A 21462-nucleotide genomic window follows, 5' to 3' on the forward strand; every position below is an offset into this window, starting at 1 on the left:
TGCTGAAGGTGTTTATCAGCTATAGAAGTTTCCTGGTAGAACTCTTTGGGTCACTTACATAGACTATCATATCATGTGCAAATAGTGAAATTTTGGCTTCTTCCTTTCCAATTCATATCCCCTTGATCTCCTTTTGTTGTCTTATTGCTCTAGCTAGAACTTCAAGGACAATATTGAAGAGATATAAACAGAGTGGACATCCTTGTCTTGTTTCTGATTTTAGAGGAATCGCCTTTAGGTTCCCTCCATTTAGCTTGATGCTGGCTGTTGGTTTGCTGTATATAGCTTTTATTATGTTTAGGTATGTTCCTGTTATCCCTGATCTCTCCGAGACCTTTATCATGAAGGGGTGTTGGATTTTGTCAAAGGCTTTTTCAGCATCTAGTGAGATGATCATGTGGTTTTTCTTTTTCAGTTTGTTTATATGGTCGATTACATTGATTGATTTTTGTATGTTGAACTATCCCTGCATCCATGGGATGAAGCCTACTTGATCATGTTGTTTGATTTTTCTGATGTGTTCTTGGATTTGATTTGCCAGTATTTTATTGAGTATTTTTGCATCAATGTTCATGAGGGAAATTGGTCTGTAATTCCCTATCTTGGTTGTGTCGTTGTGTGGTTTGGATACTAATGTAATTGTAGTCTCGTAAAAAGAATTTGGCAGCGATCCTTCTGCCTCTATTGCGTGGAACAATTTGAAGAGTATTGGTATTAGCTCTTCCTTGAATTTTTGGTAGAATTCCGCACTGAAACCATCTGGCCCTGGACTTTTCTTGGTTGGATGACTTTTTATGGCTGCTTCTATTTCTTTAGGGGATATAGATCTGTTTAAATTGTTTATCTCTACTTGATTTAATTTTGGTAAGTGATATCTATCCAGAAAATCATCCATTTCCTTTAGATTTTCCAATTTAGTGGAGTACAGATTTTCAAAATATGACCTGATGATTCTTTGGATTTCCCCAGTGTCTGTTGTTATGTCCTCCTTTTCATTTCTGATTTTCTTAATTAGCATGTTCTCTCTCTGTCTTTTAGTTAGGTTTGATAAAGGTTTGTCTATCTTGTTGATTTTCTCAAAGAACCAACTCTTTGTTTCATTGATTCTTTGTATTGTTTTCTTTGTTATTACTTTACTGATTTCAGCTCTCAATTTGATTATTTCCTGGCATATCCTCCTGGGTGAATTTACTTCTTTTTATTCTAGAGCTTTCAGGTGTTCTGTTAATTCTCTAGTGTGGCAATTCTCCAGTTTCTTCATGTGGGCACTAAGTGCTATGATTTTTCCTCTTAGGACTGCTTTCAAAGTATCCCAAAGGTTTGGGTATGTTGTACCTTCATTTTCATTGAATTCTAGGAAGTCTTTTATTTTTTTCTTTATTTCTTCCTTTACCCAGGGGAGATGCAATTGAGCATTGTTCAGTTTCCATGAGTTTGTGAGGTTTTCTGCAATTTATGTTGACGTTGAATTCTAATCTTAAGCCATGGTGGTCCGAGAGGATACAGGGGGTTATTCCAATTTTTTGGACCTGTTGATGTTTCCTTTACTGCCAAGTATGTGGTTGATTTTAGAGAAGGTTCCGTGTGGTGCTGAGAAGAAGGCATATTCTTTTTTGCTTGGGTGGAATGTTTTATAGATGACTGTTAAACCCCAATTGATTGATAACTTCTGTTAGTTCCATTGTTTCTTTGTTAAGTTTCTGTCTGGTGTGTTGGGGAAGTCTTATGCTAATAAAGCACTGTCTGGCCAATAGGAATCTAGATAGGTGGGGCTAGGAATCCAGGAGGATTCTGGGTAGGAGAAACACAGGAGAGTCAACATGTAACCGCCATGGGGGTAGGAGCCCAGAACTATTCTCCGGTAAGAGACATACTTAGATTAACAATTATGGGGTAATTACTTAAAGCAGAGCTAGCCAGTAAGAGACAAGCAAGGCCAACAGCTTCATAATGAATATAGCCTCCTGTGTGTTTATTTGGGACTCATGCGGATCTCGAAACAGGCTGGCGCGGCAGAGCCCAGGCGACTGGCGGGGGATAAACCAAAGCGGCTAGCAAGGAAAAAGCTTCTCTTAACAAAATGGTGATCAGGAGTGGGATGATGAATTTCCACGCAGAATGACAAAAGCTTTAAAGGAATTTTAGAAACAGAAGAACGGCGAGAAGCACAGATTTTTGGTAGCAGCATTTTTCTCAGGTGTGCTCTGTTTTGCTAGCGACAAGCCGAGATTCACGTGGCTTGTTTACCGGAGTCTTCCTGACTCAGCATAAAAAGAAAAAAAAAACAGCAAGGTTGTTTTAAGAGACTCTGCTACCGATTGAAAGGGGTGTACGTACAGCTGGAAGTGGCAGCTTTTGCTGGATGTCAGCATGGACTGAGGCGGTAAGCTGAAGTCACGCTTACGCCCGCCATCTTGAAACGGCAGTTTAAAACAGCAGCAGTTTTTACAGATAAGACACGTGGCCAGAAAAACATAAAGATTTACAGTAAAGTCAGACTTGGATAAAGAAAAACTTCTAAAGGTTTATAGTGTGTTTAAAAATATATGTGAGATTGAGAGAGAAACTGAGACGACAAAGTGGTAAATAAATACAAAAGCCGGCGTTGTGGTGGCGCACGCCGGTAGGATTTACTCCAGAGGCAGAGGCAGGCAGGTTTCCAAAGAAACCCTGTCTCAGAGAAAAAGAAATAAAAGTGAAAGAAATAAAGTATTAATAGATAAATAAATAAGCCACGTAAAGATGGAAAATACACAGAGAGTCTGGATACTGTACGCTATTATGTTTTTCAGTTTTTTGATTGCTAAGGAAGGAACTGCTGCTAAAGTACACTTGATTATAAATGCTGCGGAATTAATTCAACTTCTATCTTTTGAAAATGCCTTGACTTCAAAATTTAAGTATAAGGATATGTTACTTGGGAAAGGAGATTTTGCTTATGTTTCTACAGAAAATGAAAAGCTGAGAATTCCTTCCAGGCTTCTGTGGTTTCACGAACCAAGACCCCCGGAAGCAGTGGACCAGGTGTTCCAACAATCGAAACAGCAAAGATGATGCAGTCTTACAGACCCCGAAAATATGGACTTATACAGGTTTCTGAGTTTTGTCATGATCCCCATGGTATAAACAGCACCCCCTTCCAGCAGGAAGCAGTTTGGAATGAGCGACGTCCCAATTCCCATCTTGTTTATAAATCTTTGTTTTCATTTAAATGGGATTGTTTATAATTGGCTAGTGATCACAGCCAATCTTTTTTAATGGTAAAAAAGGGGAATTATGGTATGGGTATTGTTTTTCATTTATTGATACAAATTCAAGGTCAATTTTGTGATGTGTATATTTCTCCTCTTGATTAAGTATTGTGCTTATACTGATCTTTTAAAACGTAATGCATAATTGAATACAGACTATAGATAGTTACTTATAATAGAATTTATAGTTAGGTAAGTTAGGTTTTCTAGATATACAGAAATATATTTGAGATAGATAAACAGTCTTCAAACCTCTCAAAGACCTTCAGAAAATGGCATTTAATATGGTTTAGGGTTTTTCTTGACAATGAGAAATGTCTGCTCCTGGCAGCACCAATTACGTCTGAGAGGAAGATGGGCATCGAAGAAACTTGTTATGGAGTTTGCTTTCAACATGGCAAGATTAGGCATTTGGGCAAGAAACTGCTCTTGCCTAGACTGTTTGACTGTTGCTGTATAAACTGGACAGGCAGGACCCACAGGAAAGTGACTACTGAACTCAGTCTTACAGGGTTCCTGCTTCATGAAAGAGTCTACGAGACTTTCTACAGGACAAAGAAAAGTGAATAACAGACTGCCAATGCAGATGGACAGTTTGAAATTTCCTGCTTTGCTGAGAAGTGTTCCAGACACACTGTGGCCTATGGGCTGAGATGGATGCCCAGAGGAACTTTGGGTGACTGTCCAGATAGCAAGATGTCTCTGTCAATCCTAGTGTTTATATATTATCCTTCTGTGGTCTTTGATGGAGTTGAAGACAGATAGTTATAATTATAGTTTTCCTTAGTTATGATAAGAGATAAGCTACATATAGAACTTTAGACTCACAAGGATGGGATGGATGATATTTTCTTTAGATCTTGCTAAATGTTAATAGACAAAATGTTGTAACTGTGTTCTTACTTGATAACTGTTCTGTCATATACAATTTTACTATGTTAAAGTTAAGACCTTTCTTTTTGTTTAAACAGAAAAGAGGAGATGTTGGGGAAGTCTTATGCTAATAAAGCACTGTCTGGCCAATAGGAATCTAGATAGGTGGGGCTAGGAATCCAGGAGGATTCTGGGTAGGAGAAACACAGGAGAGTCAACATGTAACCGCCATGGGGGTAGGAGCCCAGAACTATTCTCCCGTAAGAGACATACTTAGATTAACAATTATGGGGTAATTACTTAAAGCAGAGCTAGCCAGTAAGAGACAAGCAAGGCCAACAGCTTCATAATGAATATAGCCTCCTGTGTGTTTATTTGGGACTCATGCGGATCTCGAAACAGGCTGGCGCGGCAGAGCCCAGGCGACTGGCGGGGGATAAACCAAAGCGGCTAGCAAGGAAAAAGCTTCTCTTAACACTGGTGGACCTGTCCAGTGGTGTGAGTAGGGTATTGATGTCTCCCACTATAAGTGTGTGGGGTTTAATGTGTGATTTGAGTTGTAGTAATGTTTCTTTTATGAACGTGGACACTTTTATATTTGCGGCGTATATGTTCAGAATTGAGACTTCTTCCTGATGGATTTTTCCTATGATGAATATGAAGTGACCTTCTTCATCTCTTTTGATTAATTTTAGTTTGAAATATATTTTGTTAGATATTAGGATAGCTACACCTGCTTGCTTCTTACATCCATTTGCTTGGAAAGTCTTTTCCCAACCCTTAATCTTGAGGTAGAGTCTGTCTTTGAAATTGAGGTGGTGTGTTTCTTGTATGTAGCAGAAGGATGGCTTCTGTCTTCATATCCATTCTGTTAGCCTGTGTCTTTTTATAGGTGAGTTAAGGCCATTGATATTCAGGGATATTAATGACCATTGATTGTTGATTCTTGTTTGCTTTGGATCCATTTTTGGTGGTGGTTTTATGTGTGAGTTTTTCTCCTATTTCTGATTTCTGGTAAAGTTATATTATTTATTGCCCTTGTTATTTTGAGTGTAGTTAACTTCCTTGGGTCAGAGTTTTCCTTCTAGAACTTTCTGTAGGGTTGGGTTTGTGAATATGTATTGCATCTGTTTTTGTCATGGAATATCTTGTTTTCTCCATCTATAGTATTTGAGAGTTTTGCTGGAAATAGTAGTCTGGGCTGGAATCTGTGGTCTCTTAGTGTTTATAGGACATCTATCCAGGACCTTCTGGCCTTCATAGTTTCCATGGAGAAGTCGGGTGTAATTCTGATAGGTTTGCCTTTATATGTTACTTGGCCTTTTTCCTTAGCTGCTCTTAATATTCTTTCTTTATTCTGTATGTTTGGGGTCTTGATTATTATGCGGCGAGGGAACTTTGTTTTGGTTCAGTCCATTTGGTGTTCGGTAAGCTTCTTGTAGTTTCATAGGCATCTCATTCTTCAGGTTGGGAAATTTTTCTTCTATGATTTTGTTGAATATGTTTTCTGTACCATTGAGCTTGGCTTCTTGGCCTTCTTCTATACCTATTATTCTTAGATTTGGTCTTTTCATGGTGTCCCATATTTCCTGGATATTTTGTCTTAAGGACTTATTAGATTTAAGACTTTCTTTTGTCGATGAATCTATTTCCTCTAGTCTATCTTCAGTGCATGAGATTCTGTCTTCCATCTCTCGTATTCTGTTAGTTATGCTTGCATCTGTAGTTCACGATTGCTTTTTTAGCCTTTTGATTTTCAGCATTACCTCAGTTTTATTTTTCTTATTGTCTCTATTTCTGTTTTCAGGTCTTGAACTTTTTGAATTGTTTCCTTCATCTGTTTGTTTTTTCTTGGGTTTCCTTGCTTTCTTTAAGAGATTTGTTGATTCCTTGCATTTTTTGGTTTGTGCTTTCTTTCATTTCTTTGAGGGATTTTCTCATATCCTCTTTGAGGGCCTCTATCACTTTCAGGAGGTTGTTTTGCAGGTCATTCTTTTCTGTTTCATCTGTGTTGATATGTTCAGGTCTTGCTTGTATAGAGTTTCTAGACACTGGTGGTTTCATACTGGTTCCTCTGTTGTTGGCTGGGTTTTTATATTACTTTCTTCCCATCCTTTCTTTCAGTGGGAGCTCAGGGGGTCCCTTCCTCTCCTTAAGCACTGGAAAAGGACTGGAAGACACTGAAAACTGAGGGGAGGGCAGATTCAGGGTGATCCTTCCGGGAGGGGCAGTTCTTCTCTAGGTGCAGCAAACATCCAGGGAGACGGAACTGGGGACGTAGGGAGTTGGGGCTCAGAGCAGGGCCCCCACTCACCGTAAGCATCAGGAGAGGATCGGAAGACACACGTGTGGGTGGACTCAGGGTGATCCTTCCAGGAGACGCAGGTCTTCTCTAGGCACAGAAAATGCCCAGGGAGACAGAGCCAGGGATGTAGGGAGTTGGGGCTCAGAGTGGGACCCCCACTCACCTTAAGCACCAGGAAAGGACCGGAAGACACTGAAGACTGAGATGGGGGCAGACACAATTTATATATTTTTACATGAGGTTTCTACACATTTAGAAGTATTTTATATTTGAGGAGGAAGGAACTGTGTTTGTTTGGAGCACTGTTTACTTTTTTCTCTTTATAGAATGGTAAATGCTAGAAAATCATACAGGTATAATATTTTCCCTTCCCTAAGTGAGAATAACAACATTGATGTCAATGTCCTCCTGTACCAATGTTGGAAAAAGTAAATAACACAGAATATTATAGTTTGGTTGGGAATTGTGAAATGAGTTATTAATAAGTTAATAAGGCCAGACATTGGATTTGGATTTTAAATGGTGGAGTGACAAGATTGGTAATTATAATTGTGGAAGCAAAAACAATAATTGAAACATAAAAATAGAAGCCTAATCCTGAGCGTAAATATATACCATTGTTTACTCATTCATTCTGAGGTCTAGTTTCTATAGGCAATTTCACAAACACATAAGAATGATACAAAAGAAATAGCTGTGTGCTATTCAGCATAAAGTTAGGGCTTATTATGGATTTTCATAGTGATTTTTTACAGTACCATTATGTATGTATGACAATTACTCTCACATTAGAGTAGAAAAAACACAAAAGACAAGTTTGTACTTAAACTACAGTATATACTGTTAATCACATTGAAACCCACTTCTTTGTATACTAACTGAAAAAAATTAATGATAACTCAAAGGGAAAGTGTATACTTAAAATGACACACCTAAAGTGTTTTATTCTGGAATTTGGAGTTTTAAGGAGATGTCATTCACTGTACTTCTAGACATCACTTTATGATAACTGATTGAGTTTTATTGGAAATGTTCATTTGTTTTTGAAGGCAGAATTTCACTATGCAGATCTGGCTGGCCTAGAACTTGCAGGATCTACCAGTATAGACTAGGCTGGTCTTGAAATCACAGACATCAACCTGCTTCTGTCTCATGAGTGCTGGAATTAAAGGTGTAAACCACAATGCCTAATAAATGTTTATATTTTAAAAGTAATTTTATTTGATTCAAAAGTTATACAATTAGAATGTTATACTCGTGTTGCAATTTCTTTACAAAATCATAAAATTTCTTTCTTTTCTTTAATCTTTCTTTTTGAGACAGGATTTTTCTGTTTATCATCCTTGGTTGTACTTTTATGTAGACCAGTCTGGCCTCCAACTCACAGAGATCCGTCTGCCTTTGCCTCCTGAATGCTGGGATTAAAGGTGTGTGCCACCACCATACTCAGCTCCTAGAATTTCATTTAAAAATATATGTACAATGGGGGCTAGAGAGATGACTCAGGGGTTAAGAGCATGGACTGCTCTTACAGAGGACACCAATACCCACGTCTTGTAGCTCACAGCGTCTTGGAACATTGGCTCCAGGGGATCTTACACACTTATAAGGTCTCTTCAGGCGTCTGCACACTTGCACGCACAAATAAACGTCAAAAATAAAATCTTAAAAGTATAAAACAAAATATATGAACTAATAGTTTGTCATTTTAAATTTAAAATCTACTAAGTTAAAAAGTTTAAATGTCATTTTGCCACACTATTGAAAATGCTTATCTTAATATTTTATGTGGTAATAAATACTAGATATATGACAGGTATGTGACAGTATTCTTGGCCTCAGTTTTAGGAAGCATACACATCTGTGTAGAATAAATTTTTTCTTCACATTTTAATACTCAATTTATTTGAAAAATGTTTTTTTACATTGGTTGCATGGGATTAGATTGTTATTTGCATTTTATTTTTCCTTTTATTGAAAAGGAAATAGCTTTTATATATTCTTATTACAGGCCCCTCTCCCTCTACTTCTCCCAATTCCTCCCCTCCTATGTGGATCCACTCCATTTCTGTCTTTCATTAGAAAACAAACTGTGTTCTAAGGGCTAATAATAAAATAAAGTAAGATAAAACAAAAACTAACACAATGGAGTAGGACAAAACAAATGAACAGAATGAAAACAGCCAAAGAAATGGCACAAGAAACAGATTTAGAAGCAGAAACTCATTTGTTAGTATACTCAGGAATCCCATAAAAACACTAAAGTTGAAGCCATAACATATATGCAAAAGGACTTGCAGGGCAAAAAGACAGTTAAAAACTATAAATTAGTAAACAAATAAAAATAAAACAAGTTTAGAAATAAGAGGAAAAGTCTTTGACATGATATAATGGGACAAGGAACCTCCAAAGATGTCACCGAGTTTATTTTCTGTTGGTCATCTACTGCTGGGCATGCAGCCTGCCCTTAAAAGTAGTTTGTTCTCCCAGAGACTCCCTTGGGGGATATTAATCTGTCATTTGAAGGTGGTTGTTCAATTAGAGGTTGCTTCTGGGTTAGGGATAGTGGCATGTGTCCACTTTTCTTTTCAGCACTAGGATCCCATCTGATGAAGACCTGTGCAGGCCTAGTGCATGAAACATAATGCCTTGGTCTCTATGAGTTCCTAAGAGGCATAATCATATTGTTTAGAGGGCCTTGTTTTTGTTGTTATCTCCCTCCATTCTGGATCTTGCACTATTTCTGCCTCCTCCTCTGCAGGGTTGTCTGAGCTCTGAGGTGAGTTCATTGACAGAGATACCCCACTTAGGGCTGAGTGCTCTAAGGTCTGTCTCTGTCTCTGTCTCTGTCTCTGTCTGTCTGTCTGTCTGTCTGTCTGTCTGTCTGTCTGTCTGTCTGTCTGTCTCTCTCCTCTCTCTCTCCCTAATGTCTGGCTGTGGGTCTCCATATTTGTTTCCATCTGCTGCAGAAGGAAGCTTCTCTCAGGATGATTGAACACTGATCTGTGAGTACAAGAAAATGTCATTAAGAGTCATTCTACTGTGATGTAATTTTTACTTTTAGATCACTAGTATTACATATAATTAGCCATTCTGACGGGTATAAGATGAAATCTCAAAGCATTTTTGATTTGCATTTCCCTGGTTATTAATGTTGCTGAATATGTTTAAATTAATTTTTATTTAAATTAAAAACAATCTTATTTTCCATACCAATCCCAGTTCCCTCTCCCTCCCGTCCTACCACTTCCCCCACCATCTCCACATCCTCCCCACCATTCACTCCTCAGGGAGGATGAGGACTCCCATAGGGTATTATCAAAATTTGTCATATCATTTGGGGCAAGCCTGAGACCCTCCCTCCTCAGCATAAGAATAAATATTTAGAGTCTAGTTAGGGATTGTCTGGTTTACTAAAATAGTGGCTGTAGTTTCTGCTTCAAGATCCATGGCTTCACTAGCCCTGTGTAGCTGTCTAGGTTTCCAGTATCAGTCATGATTTCCCTTTTGTTGAATGGGTCTTAAGTCCATTTTGAGTCCGTTTGATTGGCAACAAGGTATGTGTGCCACTGTCGAACCCTTAGGTGATTGTGCCATGTTGGTGAAAAAATAGCAATTATTATTGGAAATTACATAAATAAAGAGACAAACCATTGTTTTAAAGTACAATGCTTAGGTGTGGGATGAAGAACTATAACGTTCAAAAGAGAAAAAGTGCACATTAAATTATATAAAACATGATTCTGAGGTTTGAAGTATCTATGAACTCTTGTTAATTGTCTATTATGCACTAAATTATAAAGAAAACTTCAGATCCAAAATGTAGTGATGATACATTTGATATTGTGTGACTAAAATTAGAATTATCAAGAACATTAATAGAGAATAAAAATGACATAGAATAATGAACATAAGTTAAAAATACTATGGTAAGTCATTTTTGTTACCATATTTCTATAATCCAGGCCACTCAGGAGGTTTTGACAAGGTATCACAGATTCTTGGCCAACCTAGGATATGTAGCGAGTTTGAGGCAATTGTAGGTAAGAAAATTCGAGACTCTGCCTCAAAAATAAACATGGAAAATAATGTTTTGTAATAGCTTAGTGGTAAAGTAGTTTTGGAATACATGCATGACTCTGGGTACAATTCAATCCCTGACTCTGAAAAGCAAAACAAAGAAACCAGACTCACAATAATATATCCAGTGCAAAAATATAAAATGTCTTTTTATTCTCAGTTTAATACATTTTTTGAGAATTTTTGTACAATGCATTTTAATCACATTCCCATCTCCTCCATTCCTCCCAGATACATTCTCCATTTCTTCCCCCCCCAACTTGTGTTCTCTTTCTTTTTTTAACCCATAAAATACAGTTTGTGAAGAGCATATCCTCCTTAGTTTGTGGCTTTCACTGCAGTGTGGTCAGTCTACTGAGGGTTACACCCTTAAAGAAAACTGACTCTTCTTCTCCCAGAAGCTAACAATTGTAATAGCTCCATGGCTACGGATGGGATTTCATACCAAACTCCAGTCTCCATGCTGAAATTTTGTTGCCCCTGAACTTCTGCAGGTTTTGTGTATTCTCTCACCACTGCTGCCACTTCATATTTACAACTGCCCTGTTTTACTTAGAAAACATTGTTTCCTTATAGACATACACTGCTGAAAATCTTATTAGTGTTGATGTTATATGGAAAAATTACCAAAATGAAACTGGGTCATGGTGGCATATGCCTTTCATCTTTAGTCCTAGCACTCAGAAGATAGAGACAGGGGATCTCTGTGAGCTTTTTTTTGCCCCACTGGCCTATAAAGTGAGTTACCGGTCTGCCTGATCTGTACAGAGAAATCCTGTCTCAAAAAACCATAAAACCCCCAAAAGCCCCCAAAAAGAATTACCAAAATGAATTTAAAAATTAAGTACATAAAATTATGAATATTTAGTGCACTTCTACCAAAGACAACTGGCTATACTTGATGTATTTTTTAAATGTCCAATGAGCCCATACTGTTACTTGTTTTCATAATTTACAAAACATTTTCTCGTGTTCTGCTTACTTGAACTTTATTTATTATTCTTCAGTTTCCTACACCTGACCACAGCCTTCCCTCCCTTCACTCCTCCCAGTCCACCCTCTACCTCAGATCCACTTACTCTGTTTCACTTCAGAAAGGAGCAGATCTCCCTAGGATATCAGCTGAACTCAGCATAACAAGATGCATTAAGACTATGCCCCAAGCCTCACATCAAGGCTGGGCGAAGCAACCCAGTAGTAGGAAAAGGGTTCCAAGATCAGGCAAAAGAGTCAGAGACACCTCCACTCCCACTGCTAGGAGTTCCAGAAACACCCCAAGGGAAGCATGTACACAGAGGAACTAGGGCAAACCATAGTGGCTCGGTGACAGCTGCTTCAGTCTCTGTGAGCACCTACGACACTTGCTTACTTGATTCTGTGGGCCATGTTCTCTAGGAGACCTTGACCCCTCTGCCTCCTATAATCCTTCCTCCCCCTCTTTCTAGGCGTTCCCTGAGCTCCACCTATTAATATTATTATTTTTTTGTGTTCCTAAAATACAGCAACTGGGGTATGTACTCTAAACTATCCTTTACTTCAATTGTGACCTTACTTTGAAGTGCTAAAATAAATGAGAGTTCTCTACAAAAAATATAATAAAAATTCCAGGTAAAATATTGGCAAATACAATTCAGTACATTAAAATCTGAGCATTATAATATTTAGGTAGAATTTAGTGCAAAGCTTATTTGAGTGTAATGTTAGCATACTGTTAGTTATATAAAATGACTCAATAAAATATCTGTTCCATTACAAATAAACCTAACAAATCAATTTGCTCTGCCTTTTCTTCCCCACAAGAAAATGAAATTGAGTTAAAATGCCTTCTAATCCGTAAGGAATGAACCAGTAAAGCTGTCTTAATTGACCTCTATTGAATAGTTATGGAGGTCAAAAGGACATGTAAGCCACTTGATTTTTTTAATTCCTCAATATATATTTTATTTAAATTAGAACCATGCATGCTTCACATGTCAATCCAAGCTCCCTCTCACACCCCTCCTCCCTTGTCCCTCCACCAGGCTCCCCTCCATCACCGCACCCAATCCCCATAACATTCCTCAGGGAGGGTGAGGCCCCCTTGGGTGGATCTCCAGAGTCTGTCATTTCATCCAGGGAAGGACCTAGGCCCTTCCCCATGTGTCCAGGCTGAGAGAGCATCCCTCTATGTGGAATGGCCTCCCAAAGTTCATTCGCACGCCATGGTAAACACTGATCTACTACCCAAGGCCCCAGAGATTTCTGAGGCCTCCTCACTGACACTACATTCCTGGAGTCTGGATCAATCCACTGTTGGCCTCTCAGCCATCAGTCTGGGGTTCAAGAGCTCCTGCTTGTCTGGTCAGCTGTCTTTGTGGGTTTCACCAGCATGGTCTTGACCGCTTTGCTCATCAATCCTCCATATCTGATACTGGGTTCCAGGAGTTCAGTTCAGTGTTTAGCTGTGGGTATCTGTCTCTGCTTTAATCAGTCACTGGATGAAGGTTCTAGGATGGCATATAAGGTAGTCATCAACCTTATCATCAAGGAGGGGCTATTAATGTAGTCTCTCTACTATTGCTTAGTTTGCCAGTTGGTGTCATCCTTGTAGATCTTGGAAATCTCACTAGTGTCAGCTCTTTCCTCAAACCTAAAATGACTCCATCTATTATGGTATCTCTCATCCTGCTCTCCTCTATTCTTATCTCGACTCAACCTTCCTGCTCCCCCATGTCTTCTTCTTCCCTCCGCTTACCCCTCTCTTTTTCCTGGTTCCTTCTCCCCTCCCCCCATGTTCCCAATGAGCTCAGGAGATCTAGCCTCATTCCACTTCTGTGGGGTATCATGCATATCTCTTGGGAACCTCCCTGTTTCCCAGACTCACAGGCACTGGGATTGTAGGCTGACACACCCCCTGATCCATATCTAAAATCTATATATGAGTGAGTACATACCATGTTTGTCGTTTTGTGACTGGGTTACCTCACTCAGGATGGTTTCTTCTAGTGACCTCCATTTGCTTGCACATTTCAAGATTCCATTGTTTTTTTTCCGCTGAGCAGTACTCCATTGTGTAAATGTACCACATTTTCTCTATCTGCTCTTCAGTTGTGTGACATCTAGGTTGCTTCCAGGATCTAGCTATTACATATAATGCTGCTATGAACATAGTGGAACAGACATCCTTGTTGTGTGATTGGGCATCTTTTGGGTATATGCCTAAGAGTGGAATTGATGGGTCTTGTGGTAGACTGAGTCCCATTTTCCTGAGGCATCTCCATACTGATTTCCAAAGAAGCCACTTGATTTTTAGTATTTGTTCAAAACAGAAAATTGCTCATAAGTTCAACTACATAGCTTCTAGAGTAACCTGACATTTAGATTTTTTCTAAGCACATGCTTGACCTATTAACAATAGAACACAATTTAGCAAGTATATGGTCTGTACTACTCATGCTTGACGAAGAAGAGATGTTTTCCATCTCTACAGACAGTGTGTGTTCAAAGACAAGAAAAATATGCATGCATAAACAGGTAAAATATAGATATTTTAAATAAAATGGGCCAAATTGCATTTTGGGGCATCTGGAAAAATTTTTAAATGAAGAATAACGATAAAGATATTCATAATACAATTAGTAGGGCACAAGGAAAGACAAGTTCTCATTTCACTGCTTTTTTTAAATTCAAGAACCATGAAGTATCTGAAAGAGAGGAATTTAGTCTTTGTTTTTCTTTGGAAAATCAAACTTACTTTAACCAAGAATTACTGAACTTCATTCTATGTAGTCTGAAAGCCACAGCAGTGAATCACCAGTTCCTGATACACAGTGTGGCAACATTTGGATTTGATATGTCTCTAAATATGCCATAGACACAGATTCCTTCCAACCACTGACTGAATCAGGATGTCCATGTACTCTTTGTGATGAATAACACATATACAAACTATAGCAGAGGCATGACATAATAGTGATAATTTCAAACATGATGTTATAGAGAAGAGGGAACAGCAAAGGGTGGGAAAAATCAGCTTTAGCTTTTACCATTCTGCTTTTGCCTGGTTTCAATCTCTTTCAGACACTGTTTCAATTCTCTAATCTGGTTGCACAGAAACTGCCATATTGGCTTCTCCTCTGCCGATAATCTCTGTCCTTTCAATTCTTTGTCTACTCTTTCAGATAATCAGAGAAATGAATTAGGGAAGTGTGGCTTTGGGGTAAAATAAACTGGTTTTTAAGACCTGCTCCTTCTACTTACTGGTTGTTTGATCATAGGTAAGTCATTTTTACCTCATTTAATGAAGATTTTCCAAGCCCCAATTTTCTTAAAAAAGAAAGACTGCCAATAGTTGTATGCTAATAGCATTGTGAATATTAAATAATGACAATAGACAGGCTCTATAAATTGCTATAGTAATAGTCTTAATTACTGATCATTCTGTAATGGAAGACACTTTTCCAAATTTTTAGAGCACTCAGAGAAATAAGACAATCTCTATATTTGAAATATTTCACTGAAATCTGGGCACATCTACTTTACATATACAATCTAACCCGATTTATGTCACATTACTACAGTGCTCTCTTTCAAGTATTTTTTGAATTAATAAACTCACATATGATGCGGTGTTTTTGCCTCATGGGAGCATTATAGAGTATCCATCAGAACATATGAACATTTAAAACAGAGTTCTAGAAGATTATATGGCAAACAGGAGGATGACTAATAGAAGGAATTTCAAGTGCCCCACCCTTGTGAAGTTCAGCTTTCTGTAGATCACATGTGGAAGTGGTTTTGTGTACTGACAATGTGTGGAAGACCAGTCTTGCTCATGCTTTACTGAAATGTAAAAATATGACTTGTTTTATTAAAAGTAATTTGGCAAAATGTTATTAAGAATTGAAAATATTCATACATTTTGAATTATCAGTGATATTTTGAGGACTCTTTTGTTGAGTTTTAAAATGCTGTGACAAAAGTGCATTTTGAGACCATTGAGATGGCTCAGTGGGTAAATACATTGACCACTAAGCATGATGACTTGAGTACAAGCCCCATCATTCACATGGGGCTTCTTTTCATGTTGTCCTCTGATCTGCACTATGGCTCATGTACATATACAATCGCACACAATATATAATAAAAGGTAAAAAGAAGAGTTCTCTTTGTCAGAAAATAATTGCAAAAAGAATAAATGGCCAAAGGTGGAGGAAGGGTGTTTAATAAATTGTACTATATCTACCTGTGTTTAATTACTTTTTCCTTGTTGTAATACAATATCATTGCCCAAAGCAACTTATAGAAGAAATTGTATTATAGCTTATGGTTCTAGAGACCTAGTATCCATATTGGTGGGGAAGTTATGGTGGCAGGTGACAAGAGAAGAAAACTTAGTGATCACAGGAAGCAGAAGGAACAGGAAAAAGGAGCAAAGCTATAAAACCCTCCACCTATTTTCATGTAAATAACCCCAATAAGCTCACTAATTCACAAAGCTAGATTTGATGGAATAGTTTCTTTGGCCTGTCATCAGTGTCCTAATGGGATGAATAGATGTTTGCTTTTGTCTTTCCAGGAAAAATTATGTAACAGATACAGATCTCAACAGAGGTACAAACCTTAGCATTGTAAATAAGGAAATATAATACTGTAGGAAAACATAGTTCATTCAAAAGTTGATAATTCTGTAATTCTTTAATAACTTAGTCCATTGAAGTTTGTGAAATGGCAAAAACAAATAATTTAAAAGACTAGCTTTAAAATGGATCTTTAAAAAGTGATTTGAAAAAGGATGCATCTGTCCAGCAATTGTAGGAAATAGATGCAGAGATCCATAGCCAAGCATTGGGCAGTGCTCTAGGAGTACTGCTGAAAAGAGGGAGGAAGGATTGTAGCAGCCAGGGAGGTCAAGGTTATCACAAGGAAACCCACAGAAACAACTAACTTGGGCTCGTAGAAGCTCACAGACTCTGGACTGGCAGTCAGGAAGCCTGCATGCGACAGTCATAGGCCCTCAACATATTTGTGACAGTTGTGTAACTTGGTCTATTTGTGGGACTCCTAGCAGTGGTGTCAGGACTTGTCTTAATGCTTGAGCTGGCTTTGGGGAAACTATTCCTCATACTGGGTTGCCTGGCCCAGCCTTAATACAAAGGGAGGAGGTTAGCCCTACCTCAACTTTATATACCAAACTTGGTTGATACCCTTGGAAGGACTGCCCATTTCTGAACAGAAATGGATGAGTAGTGGGGGGAGGGTCTGAGTGGAGGAGGGGGAATAGGAAGGGGAAACTGCAGTTAGGATGCAAAATTAAGGGGAAATTTTAATTAACAATAAAAAGGTTGCATCTGAGTGATTTGAGGAAGACACCAGATAGGAATTCCTTTTCTTTTCTCCACCCCCTCTCTGTATGTTTACTTGTTTCCATGCTTTATTTCTATCTCACTACTCATTGGTTTATGAGGGATAATTTTAAGTTGAACGTGAATAACTTTTGTTATTAGGAAGTAGTTATTTCCAAGTAGAGGAAAACAGTTTTAGTAGAGAAAGTAAGTTTCAAAAGAAAATGAGAAGTAATGCTAATAAAAGATTATACAGAAGAACATACTTGAAATTTCTTAATCACTTTTCTCTTTCTGACATTTAAAAGCTGTTTACCAGGAGTGTGCTGCTCGAAAGTCTAATCAGAGGAACTTATCAACAGAGTCTTTCAAGATGATCCTTTGTATCCTCTTCACACATGAGCAGATTGTAATTAGTAATTAGTTTCATTTTACCAATATCTGCATAATCTAACGTAATTTGTAAAGTGCCTTCATTTTTATGTTCTTGACAACTATTAAGAACTAAACCAATTTGCTTTTTTGTAGACATTTGACAGTGGTTAAATTAAATAACATCAGTAAAGTTGTATATCTGATGTAAAGTCTTTCCTCCTCCTCTTCCTCCATTTTTGCTAAATGTGAAAGCTTTTATTCACTTCCAAGTATTAGGCAAATCCTGAAGGATGCTGTATTTTATATGTTAAGATCTCCATATTCAAAAATAATAGAATGAGATTTTTCAGATTTATTTCTGTTGTCAGACACTGGATAATTTAACAATATCTTAAATATCCGAAAATTGGACAGCTAGGGAAACCAGTATCTATCTGCTTAGTCTATGAAGCTAGAATCTTGAAAAAGATAAAAAGATGAGTGTGTGTGTGGGGGGGGGGGGAACTGATGTTACAACTGTAGTTGAAACCTGAGAGCCTATTAAAAAAAAGCTTGTATATACATATATGAACTACACTAATTGGGCTCAGTGTGCTAAAAATATAATTATAACAGGAGGGGATGAAATTGGGATGGTGATATGAGTCCTGGGGACAATTGGAAAAGAGGGAGAGGTAAATACAATCAAGATATAATACATGAATGTGTGAAATTTTCAAAGGTTAAAAATTTAAAAGAACTCTGGATTGCCTCTTGTGTGAGTCTATGCACAATGGCTAAAGCACATAGACTCTAATGTCTATAAGCAAAGGTTGCAGCAGAAGCATTACACCTGTCATAAAAACTCCATCTTGAACATAATGGCAAACTTTGACTTTCTGTTTGTTGTATCATATAGTCTGGGGAGTTTTTTCCTGATAGTGCCTCTTACATTCAGGATTCATTTCCTTTATTCAGTTCACTAATCTGTATTCCAATGTCTTTGGAAACACCTTCACAGACAAAAACAGAAACATGAAATATTATTTTAGCTATGTAAAGATGTATTACATTTGTTTATGCTGCAGAATATTAATTTATCTGTGTAAAGCTGTGTTAAATTTTTATGCAGAATCTGTTTAATTATGTAAAGATGGATAATACTTGAACAGGAGAGTGATAGGTGGGGGTGGGTAGCAGAGAGAATAAGAAGGAGGAGAAATCTAAGCTTAAGATAGAAGAAGAATGAAAGAAGAAAACGAGGGAGGAAAAGGGAACATACCAACGGCCAGAAGCCAGGAAACCATTAGTCAGACATGGAGACAGCAGGAAAGTAAGATATACAGGAAGAAAGAAGAAAAGCAAGCAAGCAAGAAAGAAAGAAAGAAAGAAAGAAAGAAAGAGAGAAAGAAAGAGAGAAAGAAAGAAAGAAAGGTTAAAAAGTCCCAAGGAAAATGTAGAAAGAGACAAACAGATTAAAATGATAGTTAAGATAAGACCGAACATTCATAACTAATAAGAAGTCTTGATTTGAGATTTGGTTGATGGACCTGATAGAAAAAGCCTGTTACACATAAATGTGTTCTTAGCATTTTTTTCTAGTTGGTTCTTGATGTGGTCAAGTTGACATGGAAAATTGTCCATCATAATAGGAAAAGAAACAAACTGGCATCTTTAGAATGCTTCACTCTATCCACTTGATGGTTAAAATTCTTCTCTATTGAAATTCCTTTTTGGAGTTTTTAAATTTATTTTTATTTAAATTATAAACAAACTTGCTTCACATGTCAATCCCAGCTCCCTCGACCTCCCCTCCAACCCAACCCACACCAAACCCTTCCGCTCCCCAGGGAGGGTGAGGCCCTCCATAGGGGATCCCCAAAGTCTGTCATATGATCCAAGACAGGGTCTAGGCTCTCCCCCATGTGACGAGGCTAATAGAACATCTCTCCACGTGGAATGGACTCGCAAAGTTCATTTGTATGGCAGGGATAAACATTGATCAACTACCCAAGGCCCCATAGAGTGTCAAGGCCTCCTCACTGACACCCATATTCATGGGGTCTGGATCAGTCCCATCCTGGCCTCCCAGCCATCAGTCTGGGATCCATGAACTCCCTCTTGTTCAGGTCAGTGATTTCTGTGGGTTTCTTCAGCCATGCCCTGACTCCTTTACTCATCACTCCTATCTCTCTGCAACTGGGTTCCAGGAGTTCAGTTCAGTATCTAGCTGTGGGTGTCTGCCTCTGCTTCCATCAGCCACTGGATGAAGGCTCTCGGATGTCATATAAGGTAGTCATGAATCTCATTATCGGGGAAGGGCATTTAAGGTAACCTTTTCACTATTGCTTAAATTGCCAGTTGGTGTCATCTTTGTAGATCTCTGGAAATCTCCCTAGTGCCAGATGTCCCCTCACCTATAATGTCTCCCTCTATTATGGTGTCTCTTATCCTGCTTTCCTCTATTCTTCCCCCATATCAACCTTCCTGCTCTCCGATGTCCTCTTCTCCCCTCCTCTTCTCCCCTGTCTTTCTCTCAGCTTCCTGTACCCTCCCCCTATGCTCCCAATCTCTTCAGAATACCCTGTCCCCTTTTGCTGTCTTCAGGGTAAAATGCATGTCTCTCTTAAGGTCCTCCCTGTTTCCCAGATTTGCTGGCAGTGGGACTGTAGGCTGGCAATTCCCTGATTTATGTCTAAAATCTATATATGAGTGAGCACATACCATGATTGTCTTTTTGTGACTGGGTCATCTCACTCAGGGTGGTTTCTTCTATTGCCATCCATTTGATTGCAAATTTCAAGATCCCATTGTTTTTATTTCTGCTGAGTAGTACTCCACTGTGTAAATGTACCACATTTTCTCTATCAATTCTTCAGTTGAGGAGCATCTAGGTCGCTTCAAGGTTCTGCAATGCTGCTATAAACATTGTTAAAGAGATATCCTTGTTGTATGGATGTGCATCTTTTGGGTATATGCCTAAGAGCAGAATTGACGGGTCTTGTGGTAGACTGATTCCCATTTTCCTGAGGAATCTCCATACTGATATCCAAAGTGGCTGCATGAGTTGGCTCTCCCACCAGCAGTGGAGGAGTGTTCCTGCTGGAGTGTTCTCCTTTCTTCACATTCTCTCCAGCATAAACTGTCATTGGTGGTTTTGATTTTAGCCATTCTGACAGGAGTAAAATGGTATCTCAGAGTTGTTTTGATTTGAATTTCCTTGATGAATAGGGATATTGAGCACTTTCTTAAGTGCCTCTCAGCCATTTTAGACTCTTCTATTGAGAATTCTCTACTTAGTTCTGTACCCCACTTTTTAATTGGATTATTTGGTGTTTTGGAGACTAGCTTCTTGAGGTCTTTGTAAATTTTGGAGATTAGACCTCTGACAGATGTGGGGTTGGTGAAAATCTTTTCCCATTCTGTGGCCTGCAGTTTTGTCTTATTGACTGTTTTCTTTGCCTTACAGAAGCTTCTCAGTTTCATGAGGTCCCACTTATTAATTGTCGATATCAGTGTCTGTTATTGGTGTTATGTTCAGGAAGCAGTCTTCTGCACAAATTCGTTCAAATCCAGTGTGGCTGGATTTATGTTAAGGTCTTTGATCCATTTGGACTTAAGTTTTGTGCATGGCGATAGACATGGATCTAACTGCAGTCTTCTACATGCCAGTAGCCAGTTATGCCAGCACCATTTGTTGAAGATGTCTTCTTTTATCCATTATATAATTTCAGCTTATTTGTCAAAGATTAGGTGTTCATGGGTGTGTGGGTTAAAATCAGGACCTTCAATTCTATTCCACTGCTCAACCTGTCTTTTTTGTGCCAATACCAAGTTGTTCTCATTACTATATATCTGTAATATTGCTTGAAGTCAGGTATGGTGGTGCCCCCTGAAGTTCCATTATTGTACAGGATTATTTTGTGTATCCTCTATCTTTTGCTTTTTCATATAAATTTGAGATTGCTCTTTCAAGGTCTGTGAAGAACTATGCTTGGATTTTGATAGGGATTGCATTGAATCTGTATATTGATTTTAGAAATATTGCTATTTTTACTATCTTGATCCTACCTACCCAAGAGCATGGGAGATCTTTCCATTTTCTGGTATCTTCTTTAATTTCTTTGTTTAATGACTCAAAGTACTTGTCATACAGGTCTTTCACCTGTTTGGTTAGAATTACCTCATGATATTTTATATTGTTTATAATTATTGTAAAGGTTGATGTTTCTCTGATTTCTTTCTCAGCCCCTTTATTGCCTATATCTAGTAGGGC

The sequence above is a fragment of the Mesocricetus auratus genome, unplaced genomic scaffold (genome assembly GCF_017639785.1).
Source record: "Mesocricetus auratus isolate SY011 unplaced genomic scaffold, BCM_Maur_2.0 Super-Scaffold_100003, whole genome shotgun sequence".
NCBI classification, from domain to species: Eukaryota; Metazoa; Chordata; class Mammalia; order Rodentia; family Cricetidae; genus Mesocricetus; species Mesocricetus auratus.